The 13399-nt window shown below is 40.7% G+C and overlaps 1 protein-coding gene across 2 annotated transcripts in view; it reads right to left on the bottom strand.

Moving 5' to 3' along the window:
* The window catches only part of LOC115160631 (nck-associated protein 5), a 116043-nt gene extending 106370 nt beyond the window's left edge, over positions 1 to 9673 (bottom strand). For both annotated transcript variants that reach the window (XM_029710851.1, XM_029710850.1), the window contains exon 1: positions 9168 to 9673. The gene's annotated coding sequence lies outside the window, so the exon portion shown is untranslated. The remainder of the gene's footprint in view (positions 1 to 9167) is intronic.
* Positions 9674 to 13399: the final 3726 nt, after the last annotated feature.

The raw sequence follows: 13399 nt of genomic DNA, 5'->3' as shown, positions 1-13399 counted from the left end.
CCACCCGTAGCACGCGATCAAGCAGGTATATTTCACTGGTCATCCCCAAAGCCAACACTTCCTTTGGCCGCCTTTCCTTCCAGTTCTCTGCTGCCAATGACTGGAATGAATTGCAAACATCTCTAAAGCTGGAGTCTTATATCTCCCTCTCTAATGTTAAGCATCAGCTGTCAGAGCAGCTTACCGATCACTGTACCTGTACAAAGCCAATCTGTAAATAGCACACCCAACTACCTCATCCCCATATTATTACTTACCCTCTTGCTCTTTTGCACCCCAGTATCTCTACTTGCACATCATCATCTGCACATCTATCAGTCCAGTATCAATGCTAAATTGTAATTATTTTTGCCTCTATGGCCAATTTATTGCCTACCACCCTACTCTTCTACATTTGCACACACTGTACATAGATCTTTCTATTTTTCTTTTCTTTTGTCTTATTGACTGTACGTTTGTTTATGTGTAACTCTGTGTTGTTGTTTTTGTCGCACTGCTTTGCTTTATCTTGGCCAGGTCGCAGTTGTAAATGAGAACTTGTTCCCAACTGGCCTACCTGGTTAAATAAAGGTGAAATAAAAATAAATACAAAAATGTTGGACCCCGCGAACACTGGGTACTGGTAAGTGCAACACAACAAACGAACAGCATAACTCATAACACACAGCTGTATTTGAGGGTTGCTACAATATCATAGTAGCCTCACGTTTTATTTATTATTGTCACGTCCTGACCATAGAGTGCTCTTATTTTCTATGGTAGAGTAGGTCAGGGTGTGACTGTTTTTTTTAATCTAGTTTAATTTTTCTATGTTGTGTTCTAGTTTCTTTTTTCTATGTTGGGTTTTTTGTATGATTCCCAATTAGAGGCAGCTGGTCATCGTTGTCTCTAATTGGGGATCATATTTAAGTAGTTGTTTTTCCCACTTGTGTTTGTGGGAGATTATTTTTGAGTTAGTGCATGTTGCACCTCTGTCGTCATGGTTTATGTTTTGTTTATAGTTTATTGTTTGTCTTGCAAAGTTTCACATTCAAATAAAAGATGTGGAACGATACTCACGCTGCGCCTTGGTCCGTTCCTACACACAATCATGACAATTATTAATGTCAATGCTGTTTTCTATGCTTGTTTTCACTTAATACTTTGGGATACTGGTGCTATATCAGAGATTTGCCAGATTGGAAAAAAGCTATATTGTCAGGTTTGTTTGTGGTGTTGAGGAAGGTATTTGATTGGGGAATCGGGATACATTTTCATGATGGGAAATTAATTAATCAATAAATGTGGGGAAACAGAAGACCTGCAAAATAAATCTGTTTGGTTAAATTCCCCTAGTGCAACTGCATGGTATTTGCAATTATAACGAGTCTGGACAATGATCAATTAAGCCATATCAATGCAGTTAAACAGGTTAATGTAAAATAATGAATTATGTTGGCTTACACTAATGGCACTTCCAAGGCCATTTCATGATGATTATTATGGTCGTGTCTATCATTCACTTTCTTCCACTACATTGTTGGCAGCGTTGGGATCACGTCCAGCTCAGGTCTAGTTATGTGATCTATTGGTGGTAAGCATTCTGTTTTTCAACATTGTGTTGGATGTAATTACATTGATATATCCAGTGAACAATGGATAAGCAACAATAGGCATGACGGATAGAAGTAGTCACTACAGGTATGATGAAGCCTTACATCAAAGTTGCCTGAAGCGGAATGGAAAGTGCTTTGCCCTGACCAGTTATCCAGAAGAAAATCCTGTGTGACTAGACATTTACATGAGTTAACTTACCAGTGTGGACCCAAAACAAACACATTATACACATTTATTAACAACCTGTTTAAAGTGTTATTACAACCATGGTGTTCTTTTGTTACTGAAGTTTATATATCAAATAACCAATATATAAGTTTATATATCAAATAGCCAATGCTAGTGTAGCCTAGTGGTTAGAGCATTGGGCTAGTAACTGAAAGGTTGCAAGTTCAAATCCCCGAGCTGACAAGGTACAAATCTGTTGTTCTGCCCCTGAACAAGGCAGTTAACCCACTGTTCCTAGGCTGTCATTGTAAATAAGAATTTGTTCCTAACTGACTTGCCTAGTTAAATAAAGGTAATATAAAAAATATAGGTAGACAAATATTGTGTTATTTAGCAAAACACAACTATCCCTTTTTTAGGATGCAAACCAGTAATATGAATCACTGTTGATCCATCCTGTTCTCACCTAATGAGATGGATGTAGGATTTCATTTCACACAAATTAAGCAACAAAAAAGCACACAAAAACGCACAAACTCTGACAGGCGCAGGAATACAAAATAGGGGGGGTTTATTTCACTACCCCAAATAGCGTGCGTCATGAATATGACGGGGATGAAGCCCAAAACAAACACGTAAAAATGTAACACAGGGCTGTAACCCAAACAAAGAGAGAGTTGTAAAACCTCTAATAAATACACGGGACGAGAGCCGTAATAACAAGTGCACACTAACACTGTAACATGCAAGCCGATACAACAGAGCACAAGTACTTACAAGACCAACGGACATGGAACAATAATCAACAAGGACAATGGGGAACAGAGGGCACGTATAGTTGATGTCGGAAGTTTACATACACTTAGGTTGGAGTCATTAAAACTCATTTTTCAACCACTCCACACATTTCTTGTTAACAAACTATAGTTTTGTGCATGACACAAGTAACTTGTCCAACAATTGTTTACAGACAGATTATTTCACTTATAATTCACTGTATCACAATTCCATTGGGTCAGAAGTTTACATACACTAAGTTGACTGTGCGTTTAAACAGCTTGGAAAATTCCAGAAAATGATGTCATGTCTTTAGAAGCTTCTGATAGGCTAATTGACATCAGTTGAGTCAATTGGAGGTTTACCTGTGGATGTATTTCAAGGCCTACCTTCAAACTCAGTGCCTCTTTGCTTGACATCATGGGAAAATCAAAAGAAATCAGCCAAGACCTCAGAAACAAAATGTAGACCTCCACAAGTCTGGTTCATCCTTGGGATTTCCAAACGCCTGAAGGTACCACGCTCATCTGTACAAACAATAGTACAGAAGTATAAACACCATGGGACCACGCAGCCGTCATGCCCCTCAGGAAGGAGACGCGTTCTGTCTCCTAGAGATGAACGCACTTTGGTGTGAAAAGTGCAAATCAATCCCAGAACAACAGCAAAGGACCTTGTGAAGATGCTGGAGGAAACAGGTACAAAAGTATCTATATCCACAGTAAAACGAGTCCTATATCGACATAACCTGAATGTCCGCTCAACAAGGAAGAAGCCACTGCTCCAAAACCACCATAAAAAAAACAGACTACGGTTTGCAACTGCACATTGGGACAAAGATCGTACTTTTTGGAGAATTGTCCTCTAGTCTGATGAAACAAAAATAGAACTGTTTGGCCATAATGACCATCGTTATGTTTGGAGGAAAAAGGGGGAGGCTTACAAGCCGAAGAACACCATCCCAACCATGAAGCATGGGGGTGGCAGCATCATGTTGTGGGGGTGCTTTGCTGCAGGAGGGACTGGTGCACTTCACAAAATAGATGGCATCATGAGGAAGGGAAATGATGTGGATGTATTGAAGCAACATCCCAAGACATCAGTCAGGAAGTTAAAGATTGGTAGCAAATGGGTCTTCGAAATGGACAATGACCCCAAGTATACTTCCAAAGTTGTGGCAAAATGGCTTAAGGACAATAAAGTTAAGGTATTGGAGTGGCCATCACAAGGTCATGACCTTAATCCAAAAGAACATTTGTGGGCAGAACTGAAAAAGCATGTGCGAGCAAGGAAGCCTACAAACTTGACTCAGTTACACCAGCTCTGTCAGGAGGAATGGGCCAAAATTCTCCCAATTTATTGTGGGAAGCTTGTTGAAGGATACCCAAAATGTTTGACCCAAGTTAAACAATGTAAAGGCCCTGCTACCAAATACTAATTGAGTGTATGTAAACTTCTGACCCACTGGGAATGTGATGAAATAAATAAAAGCTGAAATAAATAATTCTCTCTACTATTTTTCTGACATTTCACATTCTTAAAATAATGTGGTGAACCGAACTGACCTAAGACAGGGAATTTTTACTAGGATTAAATGTCAGGAATTGAGTGTATTTGGCTAAGGTGTATGTAAACTTCCGACTTCAACTGTATGTACACATACTAATCAGAGGGAATGGGAATCAGGTGTGCGTAATGAGACAAGACAGTCCGGGGTTGGTGGTAACGAGTATAGGAGTATTGTTACTCCTGTCTATTTAGAAAGAAAGAAAATCATTCAGAATAGCATACTATACCACGAGAAAGCATATCAGTTAGCCACAGAGGATCAGCTAAAAAATATATATAAATAATTCCTAGCTGTGGAGTTTAGCCCCCTAACAAGGCATAGTAAAACGAGAGAGCGAGAGAGAGAGAGAGCGAGAGAGAGAGAAGCTTTTAGCACGAGCACATCGGCCATCACCAGCAAGTGAGCTGCGCATCATTGGGTGAGTCAGTGAAACTGGAAATTATTTTCAGCACTATAAGTTCCTCCTCATGTTGTAGCCTACAATATGTGCCTGCAAACATCTAGGCCTAGGCTATTCATGAATTCAAGACAAGGTCATTTTTATTATGGTGCTTTCATGACAACTGGGAACTCTGGAAAAAAACAAGGTCCAATCATGACGTCAGTGATCTTCAGGTCGAAAGTCGGAGCTCTAGAAAGAGGCCTGAGCTCCCGACTTGGAATTCCGAGTTGAATGAGTCCTCACTTATCTTGAACGCACTGGAGTCAGAAGTCTGAGATCTCCCAGTTGGAGAGTTTTGAACATGGCATTAAAAAATATTATGCCAAAGACTCCAGTCATGTAAAAAGATGTAGAATTGCATGAAATGCATCTTTAAAAGGTCAACATTTTCCCGTACGCTAGGCCTCTAAATATTTTCTCCATATGTGCAACTTCTGTTAGGGCCCCTACTCTACTGCTCTATGCCACTATGAACATGCAATGATATGCATGTAATGCTTTTCTATAAAGGTGATTTGTTTTCTCATGCGTTCCGGTACCTCAGAGCTCCCTAGGTCACTACCCTCTCGTGCTCATATTTTGCTCCGGCACCTGATTTACAAATTAGGCACAGGTTATACTAACTGACAAGTCTGGGTCTTATAAATGTGCAATAAGCATAAAGCTTAGGACCATGCCTCAGGACTACCTGGCTTTATGACTCCTTGCTGTCCCCAGTTCACCTGGCCGTGCTGCTGCTCCAGTTCCAACTGTTCTGCCTGCAGCTATGGAACCCTGACCTGTTCACCGGACGTGCTACCTGTCCCAGACTTGCTGTTCCAGACCTGCTGGAACCCTGACCTGTTCACCGGACGTGCTACCTGTCCCAGACCTGCTGTTTTCAACTTTCTAGAGACAGCAGGAGCGGTAGAGATACTCTCAAAGATTGGCTATGAAAAAGCCAACTGACACTTACTCTTGTGTTACTGACTTGTTGCACCCTCGACAACTACTATGATTATTATTATTTGACCATGCTGGTCATTTATGAACATTTGAACATCTTGGCCATGTGCTGTTATAATCTCCACCCGGCACAGCCAGAAGAGGACTGGCCGCCCCTCATAGCCTGGTTCCTCTCTAGGTTTCTTCCTAGGTTTTGGCCTTTAGGGAGTTTTTCCTAGCCACCGTGCTTCTACACCTGCATTGCTTGCTGTTTGGGGTTTTAGGCTGGGTTTCTGTACAGCACTTTGAGATATCAGCTGATGTAAGAAGGGCTATATAAACATTTGATTTGATTTGATATAAGGAATTGGCAACTCGTTCTCATTCTGAGAAATAAGGTAGGCCACTTGATTTCAACATCTTAACAAAGTGGACAGGCTAACATGCTTTTCAAACAGTTGGAGAGAGACAGAATGGTGTGTTCATAACAATTCAACTGTTCAACCTTGTTAGCTAGCAAATAGATCCAAATTGGCTAAACTTGAAATACAAAGGTTAGCTGGCTAATCACTAGCACGTTGGCTTGAGAGATTGTTGATGAGACCTGTGTTAATTTTCTATAGCTTAATGCCTGCTGCAATAAGTTATCATTATAACTGAATGTGTATTATGCATGGTTCTAGTTCAGTTTGTAACAAAAAGACATGAAAGCCAGATCAGTGATTTTGCAAAAGCAGCTTAAACTATTTTGATAAAATAATAAAATTAGTAATGGGTCTTATGATTGTGGAAGGCTTAAATTTAGCTAAGCTATAACTTCACAAGCCCTGAATTAATTATTGCTGACTGTTTGAAATGCAGTGTATTTGACCTTTAATTGTACAACAATGCTTATTTAGAAAATAGCCCCAAAAATATGAGATATATACAGTACCTGTCAAAAGTTTGGACACACCTTGTCATTCCAGGTTTTTTTTTTGTGACTATTTTCTACATTGTAGAATAATAGTGAAGACATCAAAACTATGAAATAACACATAGAAGCATGTAGTAACTAAAACAGTGTTAAACATCTCAATATAATTCTTCAAAGTAGCCACCCTTTGCCTTGATGACAGCTTTGCACACTCTTGGCATTCTCTCAACCAGCTTCATGAGTTTGTTACCTGGAATGCATTTCAATTAACAGGTAGGCCTTGTTAAAATGTCCTTCCTTCTTAATGCATTTGAGCCAATCAGGTGTGTATGGCAAGAACAGCTCAAATAAGCAAAGAGAAACAACAGTCCATCATTACTTTAAGACATGAAGGTCTGTCAAAGTTTCTTCAAGTGCAATCGCAAAAATCATCAAAAGCTATGATGAAATGAGGAAGCAAAGGAAGACCCAGAGTTACCTCTGCTGCAGAAGGTAAGTTCATTAGAGTTAACTGCACCTCAGATTGCAGCCCAAATAAATGCTTCACATAGTTCAAGTAACAGACACATCTCAATATCAACTGTTCAGAGGAGACTGCGCGAATCAGGCCTTCATGCTTGAATTGCTCCAAAGAAACCACTACTAAAAGACACCAATAATAAGAAGAGACTTGCTTGGGCAAAGAAACATGAGCAATGGACAGTACGAGAAAAAAAAAATATATATATAAAAAAATGTATGAAATGATTTGAAATGTATGCATTCACTACTGTAAGTCGCTCTGGATAAGAGCGTCTGCTAAATGACTAAAATGTAAAATGTAAATGTAATTATATCGGTGGAAATCTGTCCTTTGGTCTGATGAGTCCAGATCTGAGATTTTGGGTTCCAACCGCCGTGTCTTTGTGAGACGCAGAGTAGGTGAACGGATAATGTCTGCATGTGTAGTTCCCACTGTGAAGCATAGAGGAGAAGGTGTGATGGTGTAGGGGTGCTTTGCTGGTGACACTGTCGGTGATTTATTTAGAATTCAAGGCACACTTAACCAGCATGGGTACCAGGACAATGACCCAACACACCTCCAGGCTGTGTAAGGGCTATTTGACCAAGAAGGAGAGTGATAGAGTCCTGCATCAGATGACCTGGCCTCCACAATCACCTGACCTCAACCCAATTGAGATGGTTTGGGATGAGATGGACCGCAGAATGAAGGAAAAGCAGCCAACAAGTGCTCAGCATATGTGGGAACTGCTTCAAGACTGTAGGAATAGCATTCCAGGTGAAGCTCATTGAGAGAATGCCAAGAGTGTGCAAAGCTGTCGTCAAGGCAAAGGGTGGCTACTTTGAATAATATAAAATATATTTTGATTTGTTTAACACTTTTAGGATTACTACATGATTTCATATGTGTTATTTCATAATTTTGATGTATTTACTATTATTCTACCATGTAGAAAATAGTAAAAATAAAGAAAAACCCTTGAATGAGTTGGTGTTCAAACTTTTGACTGGTACTGAATCATGAATCGCCCATAAGTTTGAAAAAATGTAGATGTGATTTTTAGGCCGTATTGCACGGCCCTAATTGTGTAACAATTCACTTCTACTCAAAGGGGTGAAGCAAGAATGTGCAGTAAGGGCCTGCAGGGTGTTCAAAACAAAAAGTATACAAACTTAAAACCTCTGACGTCAGCTGAAAATGAACTGTCCTTGACATCATGTGTAAAGCGTTTATTTTAGATAGGTTAGAGTACCCCTATAAGCCTGTAAAAGCAGGTCTGGGCTATCTTTGTTCCCAGGCTATTCCTATCTGCAGCACAAACACGTCTTGCTTATGTAAACTATTATGTAAACACCTTGATTACATAAACTATTTGATTTAATGAAACTAAAATTAATGCATACTACCACAGTCTATTTATGACGGGGAGTATTTATATTGTTCACTGTGTGTATCATATTCTCGTTGCACTTGCCTGGTTGTATCCACAACATCTATCTTAATTACCTCAACCTAAATGTATATAGCATTCTCTGTTGTCCAGACAGTCGATTGTGTGCCTTGATGGACCAATCATGCAAATGTATCTGTGGACAATGACCATCCCCTTGCCCTGAGCCACATCACATCCACTGTTGAGTAAGAGTCCTCTCCTATTCAGGGCTGCTGCTGCTGTTGTTGTTGCCCATTATCTCCCATTTCTATTGGATGAGACAGCCTTCTCATCAGGAAGAAACATGGAGGTATACATCACATAATGCATGCTATGCACTTTTCAAAATTCTGTATTCCCGTTTTGGATCTGTGTCCACACTTGTTTAGATAGGTGCCAACAGAAGCAATATTCTGTATGTACACTAATCTAAGAAAGTTGCTCCACCTAAAGTGCACAGCTGGCACGGAAACCCATTAGATTCCGCATTGGAGTCCCGCATTCAAGTTTCAACCGTTATTTACAGTTACCTGGCACAGTGCCATTTTGAATATACCCCTTGGAATCCATATGCCCCTTGGGGTTTATACTCCTTTGAGCTTACCCAGTTTATACTCCTTATTACATAAGCACAGTCCATTAACACATCATGGACCTTGCTACTGCTACACAAACCATACCTCACAATTGTCATCTGTCTGTCTGTCAGTCAGTCGCCATGACAATTCTCAGGCCATGCATAACACACCAACAATGTGGTAGTTCAGCGCCACACTAAACAGTCTTACATTTCAGCATGACGGTCATTCATTTAAAGCAGCCATCATGGCAGCATCTTACCCTGCCAGTGGCTATCCATGAGTAGGGATGTCAGTATAGACAGCACATGGAGGAATCTTCACTGTAGAGCATGCAGTGGTGGTGATCAGTGGTGGTGCAGCATAGCACCATCCTTAATGGCCAGATCTCCCTTGAAAAATAAGTATTTTGATCTCAATGGGACCACCTGGTAAAATAGAGATAAAATAAAATCCAGTCAGGGAACCCAGTCAAGGGCCCATGTTGAAGCTTCAATGAAGAGAAGGCATGGTTTGGTCTTCACGACTTCAACAGCTGTTTAGATCCAGGGAGGAATTACAGGGAAATCCACTGGGAATCTGAGAAAACCAAATCCACTTGAGGTTCATATCCACGGAGATGAAAGAAAAAGGCTCTCGCAAAAATACCATAACCCCATGTGCACAAAATTTCTCTCTCTCTCTTTATGTCTCTCTCTCTCTCTCTCTCTCTTAGCCTCTCTCTGCAATAACTCCTTAATCGCTCTATTTCTGTCCTTTTCTCTGATGCTCACTCATACTTCCTCTCTCTCCCTCTCTCTCTCTCTCTCTCTCTCTCTCTCAGCTGTGTCTCAGTGTTATGCTCAGCCTGTGCCCCGGGGATGTATAACATGTGTTCAGGGTGGGGGTTGGGGACTGCTGACTTCATAGGTGGCATGTTCTGCTTCTGCAAGGCTGGTGAGGATAGCCATCGCATTTTGTACTATTTTAAAGAGAGAGACCATGATAGAGTTCAAAGTTGCCTCCATAGGTACTTCAAAATCGTCATACTTTACATGAGAATGTAGCAATGCGATATTTGACCAACGGTATACATTTATTTGAATTGACAAAATCTATTAAGTTCAAAGGGAATGTGTGACTTGGGGGTTACTGCCGAGGAAGATATGCTACACTGTCACGACTGAATTGGTCTCAGTTGTGCCTCTCTTTTTGAAAGGATTAGTTCAATGTCTTCAGTGGAGTAGTATGATTCAATAAAAGATGCACAGATGACTCATTTATCTATGCATTTGACAGGGCAGAGAGAGAGAGAAAAATAAAACTCTGCTCTGGAGTATTATTAATAGTACGTTAGAAACTGACGTAAAGAAACCAGCTCCTTTATGGCTGTATCATGTCATATGACCCTCGGATGATACGCTGCCAGGCAACTCATGTCAAAAGAATCCTATACCGCTTCTGTTAAAGAACTAAAATGCATAAAACTCTTAAAATATTTGATAATTACAGTGAAATTGTTTATAGTGAACATTAGATTATTAGAGAGAAATGTAAGGGCTATAAAAAAAAGGGCAATAGCATTAACGCCTGATATGATATAATATAGTATCTGCAGCAGGGAGGGGCAACTAAAGTCCTCAGGGGCCGGAGTGGTGTCACACTTTTTCCCCATCCCTAGTGAACACAGCTGATTAAACTAATTGCATTCTAAACTGAAGATCATGATCAGTTGATTATTGGAGTCAGGTGTTAGCTGGGGCTGGGGATGGGGCTGGGGCAAAAGTGTGACACCAATCAGGTCAACGAAGACTGGAGTTGCACATCCCTGATCTACAGTATATTTATGGTTTGAAAATACAGTAACAGACAACCAATTCCATGTTATCATAATGTCAGTTTGCTCAATGACTCCCTAATCCACACTATCTATTGAGGATCCAAAGCACCCTCCTAGAAAGTGCTTAGAAGGGAGTGTCAACCTAGAATCTAGCATGATGGCATTTATAGTCATTAGGGCTATCAGAAGTGACTCACTAGGCTTAATGAGATTAATAAAGAGGGGGGTATGTAGAGAGAGAAAAGGGAGAGAGAGTTTTAATGTAATGTGCACAAGTACAGTGAAATGCCCTTCTTGCAAGCTCTAAATCCAACAATGCAGTAATCAATATCAATGCAGTACTAAAAATAACATAAGGATAATGGAGTGATAAAGGTAGATATGTATAGGGGTAAGGTGACTAGGCATCGGGAATATATGAGAAACAGAGTAGCAGAAGTGTATATGATGATTGTGAGTGTGTGTTCGTTATGGAAATGTATGACAAAATGAAGTGTGTGTGTGTGTGTGTGTGTGTGTGTGTGTGTGTGTGTGTGTGTGTGTGTGTGTGTGTGTGTGTGTGTGTGTGTGTGTGTGTGTGTGTGTGTGTGTGTGTGTGTGTGTGTGTGTGTGTGTGTGTGTGTGTGTGTGTGTATGTGTTGGAGTGCCAGTGTGTGTGAATGTGTTGAGTCCTGTGAGTGTTCATAGAGACAGTGCAAAAATGTAATACAAGGGTCAACTCACATAGGACGTTTAGACATTTTGTTAGCTATTTAGCAGTCGTATGGCTTGGGGATAGAAGCTGTTCAGAAGCCTGTTGAGAGAGAGAGAGAGAGAGAGAGAGAGAGCCTAATGGTCAATTAGTTGTCTTTTCATCACCTGAGGGGAATACATGAGTCTTCAGACTGGTTCTAAGCCACCAGATGCCACACATCACATCACCTGGACCAATTTCATCCTATGACAGTAAGCTAATGTATGGGGACATGAGTGACAGTTGCTTAGATTGAATTAGGTAGTTTTTCAAAACAAAGTGTGGAGTGAGTGTTAATGTATGAGTGTGCGGTGGATACTGTAGGGTTAGAAGATAAATCAGCAAAAATGAGAATAGGGATCCATGTGCATGTCCATGTACAACATGAGTGTGTGTGTGACAGTGTTGGGAGGACCAGGACACCCCTGGGCTTATGTCGTGACCTACATTGGGGCCTGATGCTCCCAAGGCTGGCAGGGAGTGTGTGTGTGTTTGAGTGCGCATGTGCGTGCGTGCAGTATGTACTGTACTGATGAGATGAAGCTGCATGGCTGCATTAACTGTATGACCAAGAGGCTCAGCTGGACAAGATACAAAGGGATGAATGGGCACATGTTTAAGAGGTATCGTACAGATGCATATAAACACTAATGCAAATGAGTATAGACTACTGAAGGAAAATTCATACCTAAAGTTAACTGTACAGACAAACCATAATGGTACACAAAATCATTAAGATGATAGTGATTATGTAGCAGTGTGATGTTGTTCCCCTAGATTATGCACCAAGTTGCACACAAGGACCAATTCAAATAGGCCAGGTCAAGAGGGGATGTTAATAATTTGATAATAATAATAATTCAGTGTGCTTTTTTTATTTAATTACAGCTGCATAGCTAATGCTATTTTTTGGTGTTCAAACACTTTTTCATATCAATATTGTACATACACGTGATTGTAAAAGTTTTGTATATTTTGGTTTGGCCCATCGCGGGTTATCTGTATTTCCATACCCCCTTATTGTTCTCTTTTGCCTGACCTTCAGCTAGCAAGGTGCCTGAGAGCTGTGACTGCGCCAAGGGCTAAACTATTGTGTGTTGTCTCTTCGTGTGCAGGGCAAATAAAAAGAATCCAACCAGCAGACCTCCAGTTGTGGCAGTGTCCTAATTAAAAGTACACAATGCAGAACGAACCACGCTACAAACTGGTGCCGCGACCTGCCGACTGGTCAGCTCAAGCCGACCACCGGAGCTGTGCATGTGGATGAGGTGCGCGATCTGCGCATGCGCACTTGTTGATGGTTTGCTAAAAGTGAACATATACTGTAAATAGTGAAGGTGAATGTAGCATATTCACTAGATATGGGTATTTGTGTTTATTTGCATGTTTAGAAGGAATTTGTTTATTGCAAAAAAAATTGTATTTGATTGCAGTAAATTACATTGTATGTAAGTCCCGTGTGGCTCAGTTGGTAGAGCGTGGTGTTTGCAACGCCAGGGTTGTGGGTTCGATTCCCACGGGGGACCAGTATGGAGAAAAAATGTGTGAAATGTATGCATTCACTACTGTAAGTCACTCTGGATAAGAGTGTCTGCTAATTTACTAAAATGTAAATGTTAAGTGCTCTATTGAGCAATGGAAGACTCTCAAGTCCATAAGATGAGTTATGCTGGGGATTTTAGTGTGGGTAGAGGGACGGGTGTCCTTGTATTTACACCAATTGTACAGTCAGCTCCTGGGAGTAGAGTGTTTGCTAGTCCTGAGTTTACAAGCACTGGGAAGGGTATGCTGTTTATTCCACCTGACCAGGGTATCCCACCTCTGTCTTATGATGTACCGTCACCCCCAGTCCTCAGTAATAATGGGACACCTCCGAGTCAGCTTAGTGACCTTATTAAGCAGATTGGTTCAGAGATGGGAGAATCTATCAGAGCGAGTTTAC

This window comes from Salmo trutta, chromosome 24, assembly GCF_901001165.1.
Source record: "Salmo trutta chromosome 24, fSalTru1.1, whole genome shotgun sequence".
NCBI classification, from domain to species: Eukaryota; Metazoa; Chordata; class Actinopteri; order Salmoniformes; family Salmonidae; genus Salmo; species Salmo trutta.
This window is presented reverse-complemented; position numbering and strand designations above follow the sequence as displayed.